Genomic DNA, 27,254 nt, shown 5'->3' with positions numbered 1-27,254 from the left:
TGTCACTTGTTGCTGTCTGCACCTGGTCAACATTGCTGGGTGCCATTAATGGAACTGCTTCTAACGAAATGATGTCACTTGTTGGTGTCTGTACCTATTCAACATTGCTGGGTGCCAGTGATGGAACTGCTTCTACTGAAATGATGTCTCTTGTTGGTGTCTGCACCTGCTCAACCCTGATGGGTGCAACTGGTGGAACTGCTTCTACTGAAATGAAGTCACTTGTTGCTGCCTGCACCTGGTCAACATTGCTGGGTGACACTAATGGAACTGCTTCTACCGAAATGATGTGACTTGTTGCTGTCTGTACCTATTCAACATTGCTGGGTGACACTAATGGAACTGCTTCTACCGAAATGATGTCACTTGTTGCTGCCTGCACCTGGTCAACATTGCTGGGTGACACTAATGGAACTGCTTCTACCGAAATGATGTCACTTGTTGCTGTCTGTACCTATTCAACATTGCTGGGTGCCACTAATGGAACTGCTTCTACCGAAATGATGTCACTTGTTGCTGCCTGTCCCTATTCAACATTGCTGGGTGCCAGTGATGAAACTGCTTCTACTGAAATGATGTCACTTGTTGCTGTCTGCACCTGGTCAACATTGCTGGGTGCCATTAATGGAACTGCTTCTACCGAAATGATGTCGCTTGTTGCTGCCTGTCCCTATTCAACATTGCTGGGTGCCAGTGATGGAACTGCTTCTACTGAAATGATGCCACTTGTTGGAGTCTGCACCTGGTCAACACTGATGGGTGGCACTGATGGAACTGCTTCTACTGAGATGATGTCACTTGTTGCTGTCTGCACCTGCTCAACATTGCTGGGTGCCATTAATGGAACTGCTTCTAACGAAATGATGTCACTTGTTGCTGCCTGTCCCTATTCAACATTGCTGGGTGCCAGTGATGGAACTGCTTCTACTGAAATGATGCCACTTGTTGGTGTCTGCACCTGGTCAACATTGCTGGGTGACACTAATGGAACTGCTTCTACCGAAATGATGTCACTTCTTGCTGTCTGTACCTATTCAACATTGCAGGGTGCCACTAATGGAACTGCTTCTACCGAAATGATGTCACTTGTTGGTGTCTGCACCTGGTCAACATTGCTGGGTGCCACTAATGGAACTGCTTCTACCGAAATGATGTCACTTGTTGCTGCCTGTCCCTATTCAACATTGCTGGGTGCCAGTGATGAAACTGCTTCTACTGAAATGATGTCACTTGTTGCTGTCTGCACCTGGTCAACATTGCTGGGTGCCATTAATGGAACTGCTTCTAACGAAATGATGTCACTTGTTGCTGTCTGTACCTATTCAACATTGCTGGGTGCCAGTTATGGAACTGCTTCTACTGAAATGATGTCACTTGTTGGTGTCTGCACCTGCTCAACACTGATGGGTGCAACTGGTGGAACTGCTTCTACTGAAATGATGTCACTTGTTGCTGCCTGCACCAGGTCAACATTGCTGGGTGCCATTAATGGAACTGCTTCTACCGAAATGATGTCACTTGTTGCTGCCTGTCCCTATTCAACATTGCTGGGTGCCAGTGATGGAACTGCTTCTACTGAAATGATGCCACTTGTTGGTGTCTGCACCTGGTCAACACTGATGGGTGGCACTGATGGAACTGCTTCTACTGAGATGATGTCACTTGTTGCTGTCTGCACCTGCTCAACATTGCTGGGTGCCATTAATGGAACTGCTTCTAACGAAATGATGTCACTTGTTGCTGCCTGTCCCTATTCAACATTGCTGGGTGCCAGTGATGGAACTGCTTCTACTGAAATGATGCCACTTGTTGGTGTCTGCACCTGGTCAACATTGCTGGGTGACACTAATGGAACTGCTTCTACCGAAATGATGTCACTTCTTGCTGTCTGTACCTATTCAACATTGCAGGGTGCCACTAATGGAACTGCTTCTACCGAAATGATGTCACTTGTTGGTGTCTGCACCTGGTCAACATTGCTGGGTGCCACTAATGGAACTGCTTCTACCGAAATGATGTCACTTGTTGCTGCCTGTCCCTATTCAACATTGCTGGGTGCCAGTGATGAAACTGCTTCTACTGAAATGATGTCACTTGTTGCTGTCTGCACCTGGTCAACATTGCTGGGTGCCATTAATGGAACTGCTTCTAACGAAATGATGTCACTTGTTGGTGTCTGTACCTATTCGACATTGCTGGGTGCCAGTGATGGAACTGCTTCTACTGAAATGATGTCACTTGTTGGTGTCTGCACCTGCTCAACACTGATGGGTGCAACTGGTGGAACTGCTTCTACTGAAATGATGTCACTTGTTGCTGCCTGCACCTGGTCAACATTGCTAGGTGACACTAATGGAACTGCTTCTACCGAAATGATGTCACTTGTTGCTGTCTGTACCTATTCAACATTGCTGGGTGCCACTAATGGAACTGCTTCTACCGAAATGATGTCACTTGTTGGTGTCTGCACCTGGTCAACATTGCTGGGTGACACTAATGGAACTGCTTCTACCGAAATGATGTCACTTGTTGCTGCCTGTCCCTATTCAACATTGCTGGGTGCCAGTGATGGAACTGCTTCTACTGAAATGATGTCACTTGTTGGTGTCTGCATCTGGTCAACATTGATGGGTGGCACTGATGGAACTGCTTCTACTGAAATGATGTCACTTGTTGCTGTCTGTCCCTACTCAACATTGCTGGGTGCCAGTGATGGAACTGCTTCTACTGAAATGATGTCACTTGTTGGTGTCTGCACCTGCTCAACACTGATGGGTGCAACTGGTGGAACTGCTTCTACTGAAATGATGTCACTTGTTGCTGCCTGCACCTGGTCAACATTGCTGGGTGACACTAATGGAAGTGCTTCTACCGAAATGATGTCACTTGTTGCTGTCTGTACCTATTCAACATTGCTGGGTGCCACTAATGGAACTGCTTCTACCGAAATGATGTCACTTGTTGCTGCCTGTCCCTATTCAACATTGCTGGGTGCCAGTGATGAAACTGCTTCTACTGAAATGATGTCACTTGTTGCTGTCTGCACCTGGTCAACATTGCTGGGTGCCATTAATGGAACTGTTTCTAACGAAATGATGTCACTTGTTGGTGTCTGTACCTATTCAACATTGCTGGGTGCCAGTGATGGAACTGCTTCTACTGAAATGATGTCACTTGTTGGTGTCTGCACCTGCTCAACACTGATGGGTGCAACTGGTGGAACTGCTTCTACTGAAATGATGTCACTTGTTGCTGCCTGCACCTGGTCAACATTGCTGGGTGACACTAATGGAACTGCTTCTACCGAAATGATGTGACTTGTTGCTGTCTGTACCTATTCAACATTGCTGGGTGACACTAATGGAACTGCTTCTACCGAAATGATGTCACTTGTTGCTGTCTGTACCTATTCAACATTGCTGGGTGCCACTAATGGAACTGCTTCTACCGAAATGATGTCACTTGTTGGTGTCTGCACCTGGTCAACATTGCTGGGTGCCACTAATGGAACTGCTTCTACCGAAATGATTTCACTTGTAGCTGCCTGTCCCTATTCAACATTGCTGGGTGCCAGTGATGGAACTGCTTCTACTGAAATGATGCCACTTGTTGGTGTCTGCACCTGGTCAACATTAATGGGTGGCAGTGATGGAACTGCTTCTACTGAAATGATGCCACTTGTTGGTGTCTGCACCTGATCAACATTGCTGGGTGCCACTAATGGAACTGCTTCTAAAGAAATAATGTCACTTGTTGCTGTCTGTACCTGCTCAACATTGATGGGTGGCACTGCTGGACTGCTTCTACTGAAATGATGTCACTTGTTGCTGTCTGCACCTGATCAACATTGCTGGGTGCCACTAATGGAACTGCTTCTACCGAAATGATGTGACTTGTAGCTGTCTGTACCTATTCAACATTGCTGGGTGCCAGTGATGGAACTGCTTCTACTGAAATGATGCCACTTGTTGGTGTCTGCACCTGGTCAACATTGATGGGTGGCACTGATGGAACTGCTTCTACTGAAATGATGTCACTTGTTGCTGTCTGCACCTGTTCAACATTGCTGGGTGCCATTAATGGAACTGCTTCTAACGAAATGATGTCACTTGTTGGTGTCTGTACCTATTCAACATTGCTGGGTGCCAGTGATGGAACTGCTTCTACTGAGATGATGTCACTTGTTGCTGTCTGCACCTGGTCAACATTGCTGGGAGCCACTAATGGAACTGCTTCTACCGAAATGATGTCACTTGTTGGTGTCTGTACCTGGTCAACATTGCAGGGTGCCACTAATGGAACTGCTTCTAAAGAAATAATGTCACTTGTTGCTGTCTGCACCTGATCAACATTGCTGGGTGCCACTAATGGAACTGCTTCTACCGAAATGATGTCACTTGTTGCTGCCTGTCCCTATTCAACATTGCTGGGTGCCAGTGATGGAACTGCTTCTACTGAAATGATGCCACTTGTTGGTGTCTGCACCTGGTCAACATTGATGGGTGGCACTGATGGAACTGCTTCTACTGAGATGATGTCACTTGTTGCTGTCTGCACCTGGTCAACATTGCTGGGAGCCACTAATGGAACTGCTTCTACCGAAATGATGTCACTTGTTGGTGTCTGTACCTGGTCAACATTGCAGGGTGCCACTAATGGAACTGCTTCTAAAGAAATAATGTCACTTGTTGCTGTCTGCACCTGATCAACATTGCTGGGTGCCACTAATGGAACTGCTTCTACCGAAATGATGTCACTTGTTGCTGCCTGTCCCTATTCAACATTGATGGGTGGCACTGATGGAACTGCTTCTACTGAAATGATGCCACTTGTTGGTGTCTGCACCTGATCAACATTGCTGGGTGCCACTAATGGAACTGCTTCTACCGAAATGATGTGACTTGTTGCTGTCTGTACCTATTCAACATTGCTGGGTGCCAGTGATGGAATTGCTTCTACTGAAATGATGTCACTTGTTGGTGTCTGCACCTGTTCAACATTGCTGGGTGCCACTAATGGAACTGCTTCTACCGAAATGCTGTCACTTGTTGCTGTCTGTACCTATTCAACATTGCTGGGTGCCAGTGATGGAACTGCTTCTACTGAAATGATTTCACTTGTTGGTGTCTACACCTATTCAACATTGCTGGGTGCCACTAATGGAACTGCTTCTACCGAAATGATGTCACTTCTTGCTGTCTGTACCTATTCAACATTGCTGGGTGCCATTGATGGAACTGCTTCTACTGAAATGATGTCACGTGTTGCTGTCTGCATCTATTCAACATTGCTGGGTGCCAGTGATGGAACTGCTTCTACTGAAATAATGTCACTTGTTGCGGTCTGCACCTGTCCAACATTGCTGGGTGCCACTGATGGAACTGCTGCTACTGAGACAATGTCACTTGATGTTATCTGCGCCTGCTCGCCATTTCTTTGTGCCACTGTTGGAGCTGTTTAAATACTGGTGATGAAATGTTATGAGACTGCTATTTGCACCTGTTGACCGTTGCTTGGTGCTACTGTTGGAACTGTCAATTACTCTGAGGAGTCCTACTTGCTTATTGAACTATTGAAAGGATTTTATGTGAATATTTGTATAAACTGATTTTATTTGTGTGTTTACTGTGTATGAAATGTTATGAGACTGTTACCTACACCGATTCGTCATTGCTGGTGCCATTGATTGAATGATACTTGTGTAAACTATCGAGTAAAATCACATGTATGAAAGCATTTGTATTCCTTACTGTATTTTATATATTAGGTTATTGAAGGGTCAGTGCGAAGCCAAAATTTATTTAATTATGTGGTACTTACTTATAAATATTATCTTTTATTTTTGTCTGTATTTTATTTGGACGAATTTGGCCACCAAAGCTGGCAAAAATACCATCAAATTCTAGCCCGTGGAGGAAGGGCATAATAAAGGTGGCTACACTGAGTAACAGCGCCAGAGATTGCGCCAAAGAGTATTATTCAGCCGCCTCCACTGGCAGTGCTTGTTCAAAAGTTGCTGTGGCCAGTTGTAGATCTGACGTAGGCGTAATCAGTGTTTGTTGAGACGATGTCGATAGAGTACTAGTTGTGAGCATGTCATGTGCAGTTGTTCTGTTGGGCAAGACACCATATGTTGTTCGATTGGGGATGTTGTAATGATCAGAGTGAATTTTTCGTCAATATATATGAAGGTAAAGAAACTCTTTTATTTCAAATGTCCTAAATAACAATGCCTCTTTGTCACAGGTTCAGTCAACAAAGCATCCGGCTCGTGTTCTTTTATTAGACTGTAATTCTGGTTTCTATATGCAATTATAGTATTTGTAGTTTTTTTAATTACTTCAGTGTAAATCGTGTTTAAAATATCTTGTCTTATTGAGGAAGAACCGTGCCAGGTGTGTACGTTGAATCACACTTCCACACACAGAACAGTTGTTGTTTCGTAGCTTTTATAGTTGCTGGGGACTTAATTAATTAATTGTGTTAACGGAAATTTCCTTCCATTCTTCGTTGTTATTCTATGCAGTCAGATTGCGGAGTAATACTAGTCAGGGCCAACCGGTAACGAGACTTCGTAATCGGACAAACAGCGACTAAAATTAAAATTATTTGCATTGTATTCAATTAAGCCCCCTTTCAACGTTTAAAATTGGTGAGAGATGTGAAGGATGTGCTGACCAGGGCAGCAGTCGAACATTTTCTGTATCCAGAAAGGTCCGTGCAGGACCTGCAGCACGCGGTCGTGCATTATCCTGCTGAAACGCAGGATTTCACATTGATTTAATGAGGGGTAGAGCCACGGGTCATATCACATCTCAAATGTAACGTCCACTGTTCAAAGTGCAGTCAATGCGAACAAGAGGTGACCGAGTCGTGTAACCAATGGTACCCCATACCACCACGCCGGTTGATACGCCAGTATGGCAATGACGAATACACGCTTCCAATGTGCGTTCAACGCGATGTCGCCAGACACGGATGCGACCATCATGATGCTGTAAACAGAACCTGGATTCATCCAAAAAAATGACGTTTTGCCATTCGTGCACCCAGCTTCGTCGTTGAGTACACCATCGCAGGCGCTCCTGTCTGTGATGCAGCGTCAAGGGTAACGGCAGCCATGGTCTCCGAGCTGATAGTCCATGCTACTGCAAAAGCCGTCGAATTGTTCGTGCAGATGGCTGTTGTCTTGCAAGTCTCCCATCTGTTGACTCAGGGATCGAGACGTGGCAGCACGATCCGTTACAGCCATGCGGATAAGATGCCTGTCATCTCGACTGCTACTGATACGAGGCCGTTGGGATCCAGAATGGCGTTCCGTATTACCCTCCTGAACCTACCGATTCCATATTCTGCTAACAGTCATAGGATCTCGACCAGTGCGAGCAGCAATGTCGCGTTACAATAAACCGCAATCGCCATAGTCTAAAATCCGAACTTTATCAAAGTCTGAAACGTGGTGGTACGCATTTCTCCTTCTTTACACGAGGCATCACAAGAACGGTTCACCAGGCAACGACGGCCAACTGCTGTTTGTGTATGAGAAACCGGTTGGAACTTTCCTCATGTCAGCACGCAGTAGGTGTCGCCACCGGCGCCAACTTTGTGTGAATGCTCTGAAAAGCTAATCATTTGCATATCACACCAACTTCTTCCTGTCGGTGATATTTCGCGTCTGTAGCACGTCAGCTTCGTGGTGTAGCAATTTTAATGGCCAGTAATGTAAATGACAGAATGTGATGTATCTATCTTACTAGTGTATCGTATTCGTGATTACTTGTTATTTCACTGACACTGTAACCACTGAAACAAAGGATAGCAGGTGTTGATAACGAATTATTAATAATGCCAGTCAAAGGAAGTTGTCCACGGATATTTACTTAAGGTTCGAGTACAGTGTTACTTACACTGTTAGCAAGTGACTTGTACATGTAAAAGTGGAAAAGTACACACTTCTAAGGCTATCGCTCATAGAACTTACCGAAAAGTAAGTTGTCGATTCATTGCGCAGAAGAGCTGAATCTTTAATCTTGTTTGACCGGTGTTCCGTCCTACCTGATCAGTAAATATTTCAGTTTGCTTTGTTCCTATTTTAGCCTTATTTCTGTTTAGAAGTAACATACCGTATCCTACCTATAAAAGCGCTTTGTTTGTTAATCTATTGTATGATGAATGAAGGAATCGCATTTTACAGTATGAGTCCATGACAAAGCTACAGACTTTCATGGGTAATGGAGAAGACTAAATGTGTGAGTTTTAGGAAAGGGACACTGGTGCGGAAACGATCGACCGGAAGTTACAAGCGAAAATCGTTCGGATCCAACTTCTTTTACATGATCTTTGCTTGCCATGTTTTGGGAGGAGTTAGAAAGGACCAGACCATGAAAATTTTGTCTAATAAACCTGGGCCCTGAAATGCATACCTTAAGAACTATGTGCACCTGTTCAGTAGACGAGATATGTTTCACAGCAGCAAAGATGGAAAAGTGCTCACAACGCTTAAGGTACACATTTCGGAGTCCACGTTTACCAGTACTAGACTTTTTTTCTTTTTTTGGTCCGTTCTATCATTTCTCAAAGTACGGAAAGCAAAGAATTTGCGGTAGTAGAGGCATTAAAACGGTTTTCGTTTATAACTCTCTATTCTGTCGGTTCCGGTCCAGGGTCCAAAATCTCGAATTGATACAGCTAGCAGTCTGCATCATACCTGAAAGTTCGTAACATCATAAGGGAATGATCCTGTATGTGAAGAACTACAACAGCAATAGGGGGAGAACAACGTTCAAATTCTTGATAAAAGCTGTTCAAAACTTCTACAATGTTTGGGTTTCGTGGGAATTATTTAATTTCTATCTACATCTACATCTACATGACTACTCTGCAATTCACATTTAAGTGCTTGGCAGAGGGTTCATCGAACCACAATCATACTCTCTCTCTACTATTCCACTCCCGAACAGCGAGCGGGAAAAACGAACACCTAAACCTTTCTGTTCGAGCTCTGATTTCTCTTATTTTATTTTGATGATCATTCCTACCTATGTAGGTTGGGCTCAACAAAATATTTTCGCATTCGGAAGAGAAAGTTGGTGACTGAAATTTCGTAAAAAGCTCTCGCTGCGACGAAAAACGTCTATGCTGTAATGACTTCCATCCCAACTCGTGTATCATATCTGCCACACTCTCTCCCCTATAACGCGATAATACAAAACGAGCTGCCCTTCTTTGCACCCTCTCTATGTCCTCCGTCAATCCCACCTGGTAAGGATCCCACACCGCGCAGCAATATTCTAACAGAGGACGAACGAGTGTAGTGTAAGCTGTCTCTTTAGTGGATTTGTTGCATCTTCTAAGTGTCCTGCCAATGAAACGCAACCTTTGGCTCGCCTTCCCGACAATATTATCTATGTGGTCCTTCCAACTGAAGTTGTTAGTAATTTTAACACCCAGGTACTTAGTTGAATTGACAGCCTTGAGAATTGTACTATTTATCGAGTAATCGAATTCCAACGGATTTCTTTTCGAACTCATGTGGATCATCTCACACTTTTCGTTATTTAGCGTCAACTGCCACCTGACACACCATACAGCAATCTTTTCTAAATCGCTTTGCAGCTGATACTGGTCTTCGGATGACCTTACTAGACGGTAAATTACAGCATCATCTGCGAACAACCTAAGAGAACTGCTCAGATTGTCACCCAGGTCATTTATATAGATCAGGAACAGTAGATGTCCCAGGACGCTTCCCTGGGGAACACCTGATATCACTTCAGTTTTACTCGATGATTTGCCGTCTATTACTACGAACTGCGACCTTCCTGACAGGAAATCACGAATCCAGTCGCACAACTGAGACGATACCCCATAGCTCCGCAGCTTGATTAGAAGTCGCTTGTGAGGAACGGTGTCAAAAGCTTTCCGGAAATCTAGAAATACGGAATCAACTTGAGATCCCCTGTCGATAGCGGCCATTACTTCGTGCGAATAAAGAGCTAGGAGCGATGTTTTCTGAAGCCATGCTGATTACGTGTCAATAGATCGTTCCCTTCGAGGTGATTCATAATGTTTGAATACAGTATATGCTCCAACACCCTACTGCAAACCGACGTCAATGATATAGGTCTGTAGTTAAATGGATTACTCCTACTACCCTTCTTGAACACTGGTGCGACCTGCGCAATTTTCCAATCTTTAGGTACAGATCTATCGGTGAGCGAGCGGTTGTATATGAGTGCTAAGTAGGGAGCTACAGTATCAGCGTAATCTGAAAGGAACCTAATCGGTATACAATCTGGACCTGAAGACTTGCCCGTATCAAGCGATTTGAGTTGCTTCGCAACCCCTAAGGTATCTACTTCTAAGAAACTCATGCTAGCAGATGTTCGTGTTTCAAATTCTGGAATATTCCATTCGTCTTCCCTGGTGAAGGAATTTCGGAAAACTGCGTTCAATAACTCCGCTAAGACGATGTAAAGTCTATTGACTTTCTACAAAGTCATATTGCTTTGTTTTTCTCTTAAGAAGGTCGTATCTGCTTTCCTACTACGTTTGGCATGCAGTGTTGAACACGGTTCCTATGTTATAAGCGAAATGGCTAAGACAGAAATTCATTTCCCCGTTTTATGACACGAAAAGGAGATACATTTAAGTTTCCTTATATTCTCGTGGTTTATCTCCTCAAAAGAAAAAAAACTATATTGCGCCTCATAATTAACACAGTTTTGACAATGTTGACTGGAATATTCTCTTTAAAATTCTGAAGGTGGCAGGGTAAAATACAGGCAGCGAAAGGTTACTTACAATTTGTACAGAAACGAGATGGCTGTTATAAGTGTCGAGGGTCACGAAAGGGAAGCAGTGGTTGGGAAGGGAGTGAGACAGGGTTGTAGCCTTTCCCCGATGTTATTCAATCTGTATATTGAGCAAGCAATAAAGGAAACAAAAGAAAAATTAGTAGTAGGATTTAAAATCCATGTAAAAGGAATAAAATCTTTAAGGTTCGCCGATGCCACTGTAATTCTGTCAGAGACACCAAAGGACCTGGAAGAGGAGCTGAACGGAATGGACAGCGTCTTGAAAGGAGGATATAAGATGAACATCAACAAAAACAAACCGAGGAAAACTGAATGTAGTCGAATTAAATCGGGTGATTCTGAGGGAATTATATTGGGAATGAGACACTTAAAGTAGTAAAGGAGTTTTGCTATTTGGGGAGCAAAATAACTGATGATGGTCGAAATAGAGAGGATACAAAATGTGGCTGGCAATGGCTAGGAGAGCGTTTCTGAAGAAGTGAAATTTGCTAACATCGAGTATAGATAATAGTTTCAGGAAGTCGTTTCTGAAAGTATTTGTATGGCGTGTAGCCATGTATGGAAGTGAAAACTGGATGATAAATAGTTTACACAAGATGAGAATGAAGTTTTCAAAATGTGGTGCTACAGAAGAATGCTGAAAATTACATGGGTAGATCACTTAACTAATGAGGAGGTATTGAATAGAATTGGGGAGGAGTTTGTGGCACAACTTGACTAGAAGGAGGGATCGGTTGATAGGACACGTTCTGAGGCATCAAGGGATCACCAATTTAGTATTGGAGGGCAGCGTGGAGGGTAAAAATCGTAGAGGGAGACCAAGAGATGAAGACACTAAGCATATTCAGAAGGATGTAGTTTGCAGTAGGTAATGGGAGATGAAGAAGGTTGCTCAGGATTGAGTAGCATGAAGAGCTGCAGCAAACCAGTCTCTGGACTGAAGATCACACCAACAACACGATTAACACAAAGTGGTTCAAAAGCCATAACTAATTGGTGGTTGTCCTTTCTGATTGTGACTACTTTTACACATAAAAAATAAAGACAACTCAAAATTAGTAAGTAATAATGTTAACGTTAGATATAGAAATATCTTCTAATATCTACCAGAACAGTTCGTTTGTCTCATTTTCCTCTGGGGACAAAACATCTGCAAGCATTCGCATGTATGTTTGGATGTAAACTGCCTCTAACAGTAGATCTACCATCGCCGAGGAATTCTGACCGTTGACCACTTCGTCCTTAGAGTGTGTTCAGTGTGAGAGAAATTGAGCTCTATGAGTCAATAAAAACCTGTTTTGTGGAATCACGCTACTCTGACTTGCTCATAAATCAAGTCGGATGAGCAGCTTTATTACTGGCGTTACGAAACTGTTATTGCTTTATACTCTCACCGTTTCAGCACAGCCGCACCAACAAAAAAAGTCGAAAACAAGCAAACGTTAAGTATACATAAAGCGTTAGGCTACGATTCCGCAACTAGGAGCAAGTAAAACGTGACCTGCTGAAGTGATCACTCAGCCTTACGTATTAATTTACATGCAATTAAGACGTCGAAGGTGAGTGTAAGCTTGGACCTGCGAGTACATGTCTCATAAAAAACACGGAAGACATTATCAACGTTCAGTAGCAAAAGGCTAATTTTATTCAGCTGAATGAGTTACCTATGTAGGAACAAGTCATCTGGAAGTAATTTTTAGAGTTTACATTCATATTATAAATTAAATTTTGAATTCCTAATGGGAGAAGAGGAACATAGCTTCAGGAAGAGATAATATGCGATAAACATCTATGTCACAAAATGTGTTTGGATTATAAGCAACATATCTGAGTCAGTTACGATCTTTGAGAATACTTTTGATAAAAGCAGTAAGACATGCGGATGTAAGGCAATAAAAAATTTATATACACAGTCTGAAATCACTGGAAAGAGAAGTGTCTCAAAAACAATAAAGAGGATTAGTCTTAGTATATAAAACCCCTTAAAATCTTCTGTTGTTGACACTTTTCATGCTTTGTGTTCATTACCACATAAGTACCACTTATCTTGCTAAAAACTCTTCAATCCTACCACACAGCTGGTCTGATATTCCGTAGGCTGTTACATTGTTTCAATACTCGAGTATAGACTTTATGGACCGCTAACGCCCTTATAGTCATTTGTCCACCCGCTAGAGTATCTTATCTTTTGTTAGAATACCAAATTATATGGGTATTATTACATGCATATTCAGTTCTCGTGTAATTTGGGATTCTTAAGAACCTGTTTCTCAGTCCACTGATTTTTATTCAAATTTTTACATGTGTTCAATTGAGAATTTCCTTCTCAAACGAACTAAGTTTCGCCTTGAAAGAGAGATATACTACATATTTATAAGAGAGTCGTGCAAAGAGGGCACTTCCTTCTTTTAAATTATATTTACAACTTGTGAGTTTGAGAGGTGGCACACTACTCTCTCGCTTTAATAACACTGTCAGTAAGATTAAAATTCATGTTTTAGCTCATGACCTCAGAGATCCCCAGCACTAAATTTTGTATGTGTGGGCAGAATGTTCATATAACTGCATGTTAACCCATAGAGAACTTGCACCTAAGGGGCCGTAGTGGAGGAAATGGAGTAACAGGGAGAGAGATGAATTGGGGGCCGCAAATGCTGAGTGCGGTGACCTGGCTGTGATTGATTCTGAGAACCAGCCCACAGAGGACAGGGGCTTCTGGTCGAAGCTCCCTCCTCCTTCCACTTGGAGTCAGACCGAAGGGCACCAGTTCGCAAAACAGTTTAAGTTTCAGACCGGTTCTTCGCCACGCTGTTCTAGAGTATTCTAGATATAATCCTGTTTGCCACCCCCCCCCCCCCCCCTTCCTCCACCCTGGCCTAAATGGAGCCTGGTCCTCATCCACATCCTCTTCCAACGCCCTTCTCAGTCGTCTCTCTAATCTACATCTACATCTACATCAACATTTATACTCCGCAAGCCACCCAACGGTGTGTGGCGGAGGGCACTTTACGTGCCACTGTCATTACCTTCCTTTTCTGTTCCAGTCGCGTATGGTTCGCGGGAAGAACGACTGTCTGAAAGCCTCCGTGCGCGCTCGAATCTCTCTAATTTTACATTCGTGAACTCCTCGGGAGGTATAAGTGGGGGGAAGCAATATATTCGATACCTCATTCAGAAACGCACCCTCTCGAAACCTGGCGAGCAAGCTACACCGCGATGCAGAGCGCCTCTCTTGCAGAGTCTGCCACTTGAGTTTGCTAAACATCTCCGTAACGCTATCACGCTTACCAAATAACCCTGTGACGAAACGCGCCGCTCTTCTTTGCATCTTCTCTATCTCCTCCGTCCACCGGATCTGGTACGGATCCCACACTGTTGAGCAATACTCAAGTATAGGTCGAACGAGTGTTTTGCAAGCCACATCCTTTGTTGATGGACTACATTTTCTAAGGACTCTCCCAATGAATCTCAACCTGGCACCCGCCTTGCCAACAATTAATTTTATATGATCATTCCACTTCAAATCGTTCCGCACGCATACTCCCAGATATTTTACAGAAGTAGCTGCTACCAGTGTTTGTTCCGCTATCATATAATCATACAATAAAGGATTCTTCTTTCTATGTATTTGCAATACATTACATTTGTCTATGTTAAGGGCCAGTTGCCACTCCCTGCACCAAGTGCCTATCCGCTGCAGATCTTCCTGCATTTCGCTACAATTTTCTAATGCTGCAACTTCTATGTATACTACAGCATCATATGCGAAAAGCCGCATGGAAGATCCGACACTATCTACTAGGTCATGTACATATATTGTGAAAAGCAATGGTCCCATAACACTCCCCTGTGGCACGCCAGAGGTTATGTTAACGTCTGTAGACGTCTCCCCATTGATAACAACTTGATGTGTCCTGTTTGCTATAAACTCTTCAATCCAGCCACACAGCTGGTCTGATATTCCGTATGCTGTTACATTGTTTCAATACTCGAGTATAGACTTTATGGACTGCTGATAAAAGACTAGTAACCTTGTAGTTTTAACAGTCGAACTGTTCACTTTCTTATGCAGTTACGGAAAGGCCTATTCTGATAGAACAATAAGTTGTATAGATTCCTTAACAGAAGAATTAAACCACACAGCAAAGAGCCAATTCAAAAAAGTCCACGGACTAACTGAGCTCTAGCTCAGACTTCTCTAATCCCTCAAAAGAAAAAAAAGAGAAAGATTATTTAAAAAAAGAATGCGACGTGCTCAGCAACTTGAGTGTGAAACCACATTCGTGATTAAAATATACAATACTACGGGGTGCCACATTTAGGCAGTCTACACTTTCCAGCCACGTTAATGTGACCACCCGTCAGAAGCATGAATAACTACATTTTTCAGCGTGGAGCCGGCCTCGGTGGCCGAGCAGTTCTAGTCGCTTCAGTCCGAAACTGCGCTGCTGCTACGGTCGCAGGTTCGAATCCTGCCTCGGGCATGGATGTGTGTGATGTCCTTAGGTTGGTTAGGTTTAAGTAGTTCTAAGTTCTAGGGGACAGATGATCTCAGATGTGAAGTCCCATAGTGCTCAGAGCCATTTGAACCATTTTGAACCATTTCAGCGCGGACCGCTGCAAGACGTCCAGAGTCCATCAGGTTCTGGAAGGTACCGGCTCCAGTGGCGCGGCCGGCTGACCTAGGTTTCTCGTTTGTGGATTCATGGCGCCAAGAGAGCCCGATCGAGAAGTTGTCCCACATGTTGTCGATTGGGTTCAAATATGGGCAGTCTGGTGGCCAAGTGAGTCCTTGTAAAGTCATCCTGGTGCCGACGCACGGGCATCGCAGGCTGTGTGACTCGTTGCTCTGCCCTGCTGGCAGATGCCATCGTGCTGCCTGTAGGCGTGGACGGGGTCCTCGAGGACAAGGACAGGTTGTGACGGAACAAACCCCCGCTACTAGGTGAATAGGTCTGGTAGCAAGGATTGCTTTGTGGAGAGCGAGAGCGCTACAAGATGCGCGGTCCGCGGAAGCGCGTGGCGCTCCTGCGCCAGATTTGCAACGGTCGCATTACGCGAAAAGTATGTAACTTACGGTGATGAGCGATGCGGCAGTGGATTGGGGTCAGAAATATGCACCTTCTGAGAGATCGATCTTTATTTCAAGTCACGAGACGCAAAAGTTAGAGTAACCAGAAAATCGGTTAATATCACGAATACTGAAAGATTAATAAAAATAGTAAATAACAACTTACAGGATGAGCGAGCACTCATTACAAACGTTTCGTCATAGCGGATCGAGTGCCGTAGTCATATGCTAAGATTCATAAATAATTAAGTCACTAAAGAGCAATAAAAAACTTTGAGGAAAAATTGTGTATAAAATTCAATACAGAATTCATGACGTAAAGAACGGCACTATTGAATATTTTGGGTGGCATCACACGTGTTTTAAACTAGTTAACTTAAAGTATACAAATAACTTGCAATAGTTTTTATTGGTTGCAAAGTATTATTAACGTCTATCGCCCATAATTAATTAATTATTATAAATATGAAGATTTTGAGCAGCGCAATGTGTAGATCGCCATAGATTTCGTCTAAAAACGGTGCCATATGCAGTTCTATGTTAAACCTTTGCTGCAAAGATGTCAACAAACAAATTTGTGCTAAGTGTCGAAATTTTGCAAAAAGTAAAACTGGATTTACGCGCGATAGAATAATCCTAGAAATGAATGAAACTTGGTGAATGAGATGTACTTTTTAGGGCGGTTCCGATGGTGTACCTATTTCTGTCGAGGGATGTATGTATCAAAATTTGTAACCTTAACTGGTGAGATTGGTACTTAAATAACCAGGGGATTGGACAAACGAGTCTATATAAGCGAGCGGCCATCTTGGCCAGGGGTCAGTAGCTGGTCAGTCGTTTTGGAGGGTAGGTTGCGAGCGAGCCCCACTTGAGGGTGGCCCATGTGGTCGTTTGAGAATTCTTTTTCGCGCCGACTTATTTCGACAAAGAGTATTGTTTAACAGTGCAAGTGTGCAAGCATATATTTGGTGAACTGGAAGTGCTACGATTATTTGTGTGAGTACGATTTACGAGGTATACATCGTCGTAAGTGAACATGTGGCGAACTGTGATTTCGCGCCAAAACTGCTAGAACAAAGAGGATAGTCGAACTTGTGGTTCTGTAATTGATTGAGTAATTTTCGTTTATAGCTGCCTACATTACTGCTATTGGGGGACGGAGTCAAATTATTATTAAAGTAAAACTATAAACCGTCTCACCAGTGATAATTTCATTGTGTGAAAGAAAAGGACAACACCGAGAGTTAGTGATTGAACTGTGTCGTGAAAAACCGAATTTTTGTATAATAATCGCCTAATTCTTGTTTCCTAGCATAAACTGTACTTATTTCTGAGTGAATAATTAATTCAAAAACTATAACAAATTCGCAGGTGTGCAAGTGTACTAATGCTCCGGGTGTGGAAATCATCCCTTCAGATTTACGTGAAAGCCAAAATTTGCAGTTACATTTTTTAACCAACATTTGTATATGCACATTCGTGTAAACTCTTCAACCGCACTTCTTTATTTTTACCGCCCCGTCACAAGGTGTATTTGACACATTGTGCCTTTCAAAAGGACGAGATCACAGGGGAAATGCCACGAAATTATTTCCCAGGGCCACGACGCACTCTCCTCTGACCCACAATGTTCCAGGGTGTTTGCTTTCAGACGTTTCACGCCGCACACGCCAGCGGCCACGTGTCCAATGGAGCGTAAAACGCAGTTCATCTGAGTAGGCCATCTTCAGTGGAGGTACTGGCCTACAGATTCCAACCTTCGACAGCCGCCAGCACCGGGGCACGGCACGCACCACGCGTCTGTTGCAGAGCCCCACACGCAGCAACGTTCGCGGAAAGGTCGTTGAGGGGACATTGTTGGTAGCCCCTCGGTCCATCTGTGTTAGTTGCTCATCAGTCGCGCATCTGTTCGCCCGTACACAACTCCACAGCCGTTGTTCACCTCTGCCAACTGAATCCTGTGTTGCACAGTAGTCGCATCGGCACTGGTTTCAAATTTGCGCCGTTTTGCCATAAACGGTATACGTTAACCTTGGCGGCACTGATACAATTTATAAACTTCGCCTTTTCGGCAATGCTTTCACTCTCGACCGGAAAGCCAGTGATCATTCCCTTTTGGATGTCAGAAAAATCGCTCCTCTTTCGTTACGACAACGACTCCTCTGCCTTTCCACTTTACCCCGATGCGCTTTTATACACCCTTCACTGCGATTCCTCCCACCTGCCGCTTGCCGTCTTTGAGTGGTTATGGCACGCTGATGCGAACATAGGCGGTGGTCACATTAATGTGACTGGATTGTGAATATTACTAAGCGAGTAGGGCGGAAGCAGTTGCTGGTTGGCAAGCTAACACTTTCCAGTTACTACAAAAATTGTATTTTCACTATTTTACCTAGTTATTGACCACATTTAAAAACTTAAAACGCTATCGTAATGTACTCACTAAGGTGTACAGTCTCTAGTTTAACTCAACAAGTTACGTGTAATAGAAACTGCGAGTTTGTTTTAAGGCAGCGCAACTGACGACGCGCAAATAACCGGATTTTATTCATCCGATGTTGTAGAATGAGTGAACTTAGCGGCTTCCAGTAAATTTCACACGTAATTTCAAACCTTTATGAAACTTCTCCTTACTGACAGGCCTCCCTCCCCCCTTCTCCACTCCCCCCCCTCCCCCTGACCCAACACAAAGTGACAAAAGGAAAATGTTTACCTTTCACTACATCTTTGCTGTTTATGCAGTAACCTTTATCGTCAGGAATGACCTTTTAATCTCTTACTTCTTTATAACCTACTTTGTTCGCAATATCGTTTGCAGACACATTTAACTCTGGGAGCACCGGCAAAACTAATACCGTCGTATGACACACAGTTCAGGAGATATGACATCATAAGCATTTCGTTGCCTTTAAAAACAAGACTTTTACTTGAAAGGAAAAGCAGTAAAATTTCAACATGAGGCATGACGTGTCAGTTTAATACTTCTTTACTGCTAACTCTATTCGCAACACACTTCCAAGACATTATCTACGTATGTCATTGAACGTACCTCTAGAATTATATTATTGTACGACACGTACTTCAGGAGATACGTAGTATACACAGAGACACCTGAAAAACTTGTTTTACTTCAAATCGAGCGAAAATTACCCAGAGTCTATTCGTCCACTGTTTCATAACAAGAGAACCACTTGGCCACCGCCAGCCAACTTTAAGCATAATTTCAAACGTTTTCTAAACTTATTCTCGATCAAATGCTTAGCATCAAATATTTAACACCCTAAGTCACTTGTAAACTAATCAGTTGTTTGGACCTGTTTTATACACTACTGGCCATTAAAATTGCTACACCATGAAGATGACGTCCTACAGACACTAAATTTAACCGACAGGTAGAAGATCCAGTGATATGCAAATAATTAGCTTTTAAGCGCATTCACACAAGTTTGGTGCCGATGGCGACACCTACAACGTGCTGATATGAGAAAAGTTTCCAACCGATTTCTCATACACAAACAGCAGTTGACCGGCGTTGCCTGGTGAAACGTTGTTGTGATACCTCGTTTAAGGAGGACAAATGCGTACCATTGCGTTTCCGACTTCGATAAAAGTCGGATTGTGGTTTATCGTATCGTGACATTGCTGCTCGCGTTGGTCGAGATACAATGACTGTTAGCAGAATATGGAGTCGGTGGTTCAGGAGGGTAATACGGAACGCCGTGCTGGAACCCAACGGCATCGTATCACTATCAGTCGAGATGACAGGCATCTTATCCGCATGGCTGTAACGGATCGTGCAGCCACGTCTCAATCCCTGAGTCAACTGATGGGGACGTTTGCAAGACAACAACCATCTGCACGAGCAGTTTCATGACGTTTGCAGCAGCATGGACTACCAGCTCGAAGACCATGGCTGCCCTTGGAGCTGCATCACAGACAGGAGCGCCTGCGATGGTGTACTCAACGACGAACATTGGTGCATGAATGGACAAACGTCATTTTTTTCGGATGAATCCAGGTTCTGTTTACAGTATCATGATGGTCACATCCGTGTTTGGCGTCATCGAGGTGAACGCACATTGGAATCGTGTATTCGTCATCGCCATACTGGCGTATCACCCGGAGTGATGGCATGGGGTGCCATTGGTTACACGTTTCGGTCACCTCTTGTTCGCATATACTGCACTTTGAACAGTGAAAGTTAGATTTCAGATGTGTTACGACCCGTGGCTCTACCCTTCATTTGATCCCTGCGAAACCCTACATTTCAGCAGGATAATGTACGACCTCATGTTGCAGGTCCTGTATGGGACTTTCTGGATACAGAAAATGTTCGACTGCTGCCTTCGCCAGCACTTTCTCCAGATCTCTCACCAACTGAAAACGTCTGGTCAATGGTGGCCGAGCAACTGGCTCGTCATAATACGCCAGTCACTACTCTTGATGAACTGCGGTATCGTGTTGAAGCTGCATGGGCAGTTGCACCTGTACACACCTCCAAGCTCTGTTTGACTCAATGCCCAGGCGTATAAAGTGGTAGTCGTTCTGGGTACCGTTTCTCAGGACCTATGCACCCAAATTGCGTGAAAACGTATTCGCATGTTAGTTCTAGTATAATATATCTGTTCAAGGAATACCCGTTTATCATGTGCATTTCTTCTTGGTGTAGCAATTTTAATGGCCAGTAGTGTACATGCAAGCTCGATTCTTTAAGGAAGTAGATAAAGAAGCCGCTTAAGTGTGTAAATAGCAAAGCAAAGACTGTCAAATATGTAGGGCACTCAGTAAAATGGGCAGTCATTGACCACGCCCTTCCGGAACAAAGTCCTAAGGCACCAGGACAGCACTGGTCGGTCAGTTCTCCGAGCTATCTCGTGTTGTCTTCCCGTTCAGCCGCCAGCTTCCAAAGGCCTTCCTCGGCCTTCGCTCCATGCCTCACCACGCTGGGGGCGCTGGCGGCGGCTCAGCTTACGACGCCCACACCCTCTCGCCACAGCGAGAAAAGTTCTGCAGTTTTGGCGCTGTCTGTTGAATGGGAGCGAACTTCAACTGTGCCGTGAAAACACGGTACGTACGAGGTGCGACAGTAAAGTAATGAGACTGATGTGAAAAAAAATGTTGCTTACCGTTTTAGTCAACTGTAGTGTTGTCACCTTAAAAGCAGTTCCCTTCTGATTGCTGACACTTTTTCCAGCGCTTCTGACATTCATTGTAATATTTTTGCAAGTCATCTTCTGTAATATCCTACCAATACCCTCGTCACAGCCTTTTGGATATCTTGTACGGTTTGAAAATGGTGTCCCTTGACCGCCGTTTTGACTCTTGGAAATAGAAAAAAGTCGCACAGATCGATTTCTGGTGAATAAGGTGGCTGTGATAGTACTGAAATTCGTTTTGAAGTTAAAAATTGCTGTACTGACAGAACAGTATGGGATGTCGCATTGTCGTGATGCAGAATCCAATTAGCAGCCATGTTGGCACGGACACGAAGAACTGTTTTACGAAGTCTTTCTAAAATTTCTTTGTAGTAATATTGGTTAACTGTTTGTCAAGGCACCCAGTCTTTATGAACAATTCCCTTGGAATCAAAGAAGTACGCAAGCATGCATCTAACTTTTGACTTTGACATGCGATTTTTTTTTTTTTTTTCGTCTGCGTGATCTCTTTGAGCACCTTTGCGAACTTTAGCGCTTTGTCTCTAGATCGTACTGAAAAAAACAACTTTCATCACCCGTGAAGATAACACGGCTCAACAATTCTGGATTGATTTCCGTTTGCTCTAACAGATCGGCTGCCACATGTTTCCGTGTTTCTCGCTGTTGTGGTGTGAGATTTTTGGGGACCATTTTTGCACAAATGTTTCTCATACCAAGTTCTTCAGTTAAGATTAGACGAACCGCTTCTCGATTGATGTTCAGTTTTTCTGCAATCATTTTCACGGATGATCTTCGACGAGATCATATGAACGAGTTCATGCACCCTGGTCAAGTTGACATCCGTCCGTGAGGTTGGCCGGCCGCGGTGGTCTAGCGCTTCTAGGCGCTCAGTCCGGAACCGTGCGACTGCTACGGTCGCAGGTTCGAATCCTGCCTCGGACATGGATATTTCTGATGTCCTTAGGTTAGTTAGGTTTAAGTAGTTCTACGTTCTAGGGGACTGATGACCACAGATGTTAAGTGCCATAGTGCTCAGAGCCATTTGAACCATTTGAACCGTGAGGTTGATGGTCGTCCACTGCGGTCTTCATCTTCAACATTCGTTCTGCTTTCACTAAACACTTTAAGCCAACGAAAAAATTGAGCTCTTGACATATTCTCCTCTCCAAAAGACTTATGAAGCTCACTGTAAGTTGTTGTAGCGGTTTCACCCAATTTAACGCAAAAAGAAATGGCACACCGTTGCGCAATTTGATGCGGCTCCGTTTCCGTGACGAGAGACACGAACACGCGTTAACTTATCACAGCACAACTCACGACTGAGCAGCTGAATCGATGTGCCGCTTGACCTAGAAGCAGTTTACAGACCGTGGTCAAAGATGTTGTGTGTACGAAAGCCTGCAGTGTTGCCACATCTTGCAAAGAAAATCGGTCTCATTACTTTATTGTCACACCTCGTATATCATTATTTATTGGTTTGTGTATTTATTTCATCTGGCAAGAACGACATCTAACCAAACTTCCCATTGAGGATCCATTACAATTTGAATAGCACATGAGCTTGTTACGGGTGTAAGTTCAGATAATTCTACTGATGACTGCGTACAATGTCCTGAACAGTATTACTTCACTATAATTATACCTATAATCAATAGTGTGTTTTTAGACTGGTTGGAATCTTTAAGTACAGATGGTGCAAGTAAGACAGTAATGTTTATACTCTCCTGGACAGCACATCAGTTACTGAAGTGTGGACACATCGACCCAAAACGGATATTCTGTACTGACAGGTGTAGTGCACTTCGCTGCACAGTTGCACTCATCCAGAAAACATCAGACTGCAACTTATGTAATGAGTTCGTGGTACGAGTGTCACAAACAAAGAAAAACGACTGACACGCAGAAGTGGGTACTTATTTCGGTACGAATTGCCTCAGTATCTACACCTATAACCCTAATAACCTGTGTTATTATACTACTACTACTAATAATAATAATAATAATAACGCCGACTACTTTTACAGTGATAAATACTTGGAATTTAGGAACTATTAGTAATAGAAGGACTTGGATACCTCTGGGACAAAGTAGATCACTCACAACATCATTGATGACGTCATCAACGACATAATTGATGAGTCACCGATTTCCCCACCACTCTCTATTCATCGGCCAAACAAAGCCCAATTGTCCCATTCATAAAATGACGGGAAATTCAAATTCTGGCAGGATACTCAAAGAAGTTAGGGCTCCTGTGATGTCACTATTGAAGTACGACTGTTCTCCTAAGTACAAATTTGCGGGATATTTAAAAATCGAAGATGGTACATTGTCAGTACTAAGCAAAGAAGGGAAAGCAGAAAGGTGGAAGGAGTATATAGAGGGTCTACACAAGGGCGATGTACTTGAGGACAATATTATGGAAATGGAAGAGAATGTAGATGAAGATGAAATAGGAGGTATGCTACTGCCTGGAGAGTTTGACAGAGCACAGAAAGAACTAAGTCGAAACAAGGCACCGGGAGTAGACAACATCCCATTAGAACTAATGACGGCCTTGGGACAGCCAGGCCTAACACAACTCTACCATCTGGCGAGCAAGATGTATGAGACAGGCAAAATACCCTCAGAGTTCAAGAAAAATATAATTTACCATGTTAACTCAAATACTCTCTTTCAAATTCTGATGGTGGCAGGGGTAAAATACAGGGAGCGAAAGGCTATTTAATATTTGAACAAAAAACCATATGGTAGTTATAAGAGTCGACGGACATGGAAGGGAAGTAGTGGTTGGGAAGGGAGTGAGACAGGGTTGTAGCCTATCCACGATGTTATTCAATCTGTATATTGAGCAAGTAGTAAAGGAAACAAAAGAAAAATTCAGAGTAGGATATAAAATCCGTGGAGAAGATATAGAAACTAAGAGGTTCGCCGACGACATTGTAATTCTGTCAGAGACAGCAAAGGACTTGGAAGAGCAGTTGAAGAGAATGGACCGTGTTTTGAAAGGAGGATATAAGACGATTATCAACAAAAGCGAAACGAGGATAACGGAATGTAGTCGAATTAAATCGGATGATGCTGCAGGAATTAGATTAGGAAATGAGACACCTAAAGTAGTAAAGATATTTTGCTATTTGGGGAGCAAAATAAGTGATGATGGTCGAAGTAGAGAAGATATAAAAAGTAGGCTGGCAATGGCAAGGAAAGCGTTTCTGAAGAAGAGAAATTTGTTAACATCGAGTATAGGAAGTCGTTTGTGAAAGTATTTGTGTGGAGTGTAGCCATGTATGGAAGTGAACATGGACGATAAATAGTTTGGACAAGAAGAGAATAGAAGCTTTCGAAATGTGGTGCTACATAAGAATGCTGAGGATTAGACGGGAAGATCACATAATTAATGAGGAGGTATCGAATAGAATTCGAGAGAAGAGAAATTTTTGGCACAACTTGACCAGAAGAAGGGATCGGCTGGTAGAGCATATTCTGAGGCATCAAGGGATCACCAATTTAGTACTGGAGGGCAGTGTGGAGGGTAAAAGTCGTAGAGGGAGACCAAGAGATGAATACACTAAACAGATTCAGAAGGATGTAGGTTGCAGTAGGTACTGGGAGATGAAGAAGCTTGTACAGGATAGAGTAGCATGGAGAGCTGCATCAAATCAGTCTCTGGACTGAAGACCACAACAACAACATTGTCATGCTGGTGGAAGTACATCGTTTTTTTTTTAAATATGGAATTCGAGGCGGCTGACATGGAGCACTGGGGCAGATCTATACTCTCAGAATCCAAGACGCTGGGACAAAGAGAAGTAATTTGCCTGCTAGAAGGTGCCCAGTTCTGTAGAGACTTGTAGGGTTATTTATAGCAGTCAGGTCACTTGTTCTATGTGTTGACTTGCATCCTGCCTGTCCTAAGATAATCGACTCCCGTCTGACATCGTCAATTAAACAATTGTCATTGTCCAACACACATGTCATACAGCATCATGTTAGTTCAATTCAAGTATCTGGAGAACACATTTTCCCAAGTCCACTTGTACTATGCTTAAATTATCTTTCTTCACACCTCTGGCAATACAGCTTAAACAATTCCCCCTCCACACGAGATACAGTAAGTTCAAAATTGTGAGAAACCCACATATCCCAAAAGGGCACTCTGCTGTTTGTCAAAATTGTAGATCACTTGTCATAATTTTAAAACTGAATACCCTAATGATGCAGCCTGAATGATAGTCACTATCAAGTTTAGTACGAACAGGATAGGGAAAATAGCGTCCTAATTTAAACAAACGCCATACCAGGGAAGGCCTCTTGCACCAAGTTCACAACTCGTGGACCATGCGCTACCATCCGTAAATACATGTCGGGCCGCACTAGCTTCATTACAGTGAATGGACCTGCTACAACCTGATAGGTAGGATTGCCTAATTCATTTGCTCGAGAGCGGAGGTGTTGGTGAATCCAGTCAGCGTAGATTGGTGAAGTGGAGCTATTTTACCGGTTCAAGTGTCTGGGATAGAGAAAGTGCAGGAGGACACTGAATGGATAATTCAGTACGCAAGGGAAGGTGAAAATCTAATAATCATGGGCGATTGGAATGAGGTTCTAGGGGAAGGAGCAGAAGAAAGGGTTACTGAAGGCTATGAGCTGGGTAGCAGGAATGAGAGAGGAGAAAGACCAACCGAACTCTGCAATAAATTTCAGGTGGTAATAGCGAATCCCCTGTTCAGGAATAACAGGAGGAGGAGGTATACTTGATAAAGGCCGGCAGAAACGTGAAAGTTCAGTTATGTTAGATCATGGTCAGGCAGAGATTAAGAAATGAGATACTGGGTTGTATGGCGTGCCCAGGAGCAGATAGCGACTCGGGTTACAACTCAGTAATAATCTAAAGTAGTCTGAAGTTTAAGAGACTCATCAGAAAGAGTCAAGGCGAAAAGGAGTAGGAAAAGGATGTATTAAGGAATGAAAATATATACTTGAAATTCTCTGATATTACAGATACTACTATAGTAAATAGTTTAATAGGCAGTTCAGTTGAAGAGGAATGAGCATCTCTAAAGAGGTCAGCGGTGGTTAGGAAGTTGGAAAGACAAACATAGATACAAGGAAGATAACTGCGAAGAAACCAATGATAACAGACTAAATACTTCAATTGATCGATGAAAGAAGGAAGTAGAAAAATTTTGACTGTTTTGCTACACCCAGCACTGGACTCTCGTGCACATAAGCTATGTGGCTAGCGTACACACATTATGATAGCAGTTACTTGTATGGCTTCATGATGGACTGAGGTCCTAAACTGGTGGTCATTTAAATAAAAACTACCTTCTGTGCACCTTTGACGCTTTCTTAATCTCTTTGAATAGTAGCACGTTGTAACATACTGCAATCCAGATTGCTGGGGGTAAAGGACTCTTCATATTGGAGTGTAGAATGTATGAGAAAATGGCGATATACCATCAGACTTTTGAAGAAAAAAAACGTTAGTTTCGCTTTAGGAGAGGTAAAGGCAGCAGAAAATCAGTTCTGACTTTGCGGTTGATAATGGAAACAAGACTGAAGATAAATCAAGACACGTTCATAGGATCTGTCGACCTGGAAAAAGCGTCTGACAGCGTCAACTGTTTCAATATGTTAGGGGTTCGCTCTAGGGAAAGACGGGTAATATACAATACGTAGAAGAGCCAAGATGGGTCAATAAGAATGGAAGACCAAGAAGGAAGAGCTCCTATTAAAAAGGGAGTAAGACGGGGATGGTGACTACTGTTGTTGCTGTTGAAACCATAAATCGAAGAAGGAAATGAAATCACTATGAAATGAACACCCTTAGCTGCTTACAGGGACAGATGAAATTGTGTTCCCCAACCGGGAGTCGAATCCGGGATCTCCTGCTTACATGGCAGACGCTCTATCCATCTTTCTTTTTTTGTTTACGCTCTATCCACCCTTGTTTTTTTTTCCTTTCAAAATGAAGGAGAGAAAGGAAATGATACCTGAGGAGATTTGAACCAAAGGACGAATTATTTTTACTTTCTTTATTTCATCTTTTTATTTGTTTTTTCTGACCACTTACTTTTATTTTTTTCTAGTTTTTTGTTCTTTCTAATTTTTCTTTAATTTTTAGAAAGCCCCTTAATAAAATGGAACTACAAAAAAACCTAAGAGCCACTGCCACTTTCCATCCTATGACAAAAAAATCCGGTC

This window comes from Schistocerca gregaria, chromosome 2, assembly GCF_023897955.1.
Source record: "Schistocerca gregaria isolate iqSchGreg1 chromosome 2, iqSchGreg1.2, whole genome shotgun sequence".
Taxonomy (NCBI): Eukaryota; Metazoa; Arthropoda; class Insecta; order Orthoptera; family Acrididae; genus Schistocerca; species Schistocerca gregaria.
The sequence above is the reverse complement of the archived record's forward strand: the minus strand, read 5'-3'. Positions refer to the sequence as shown.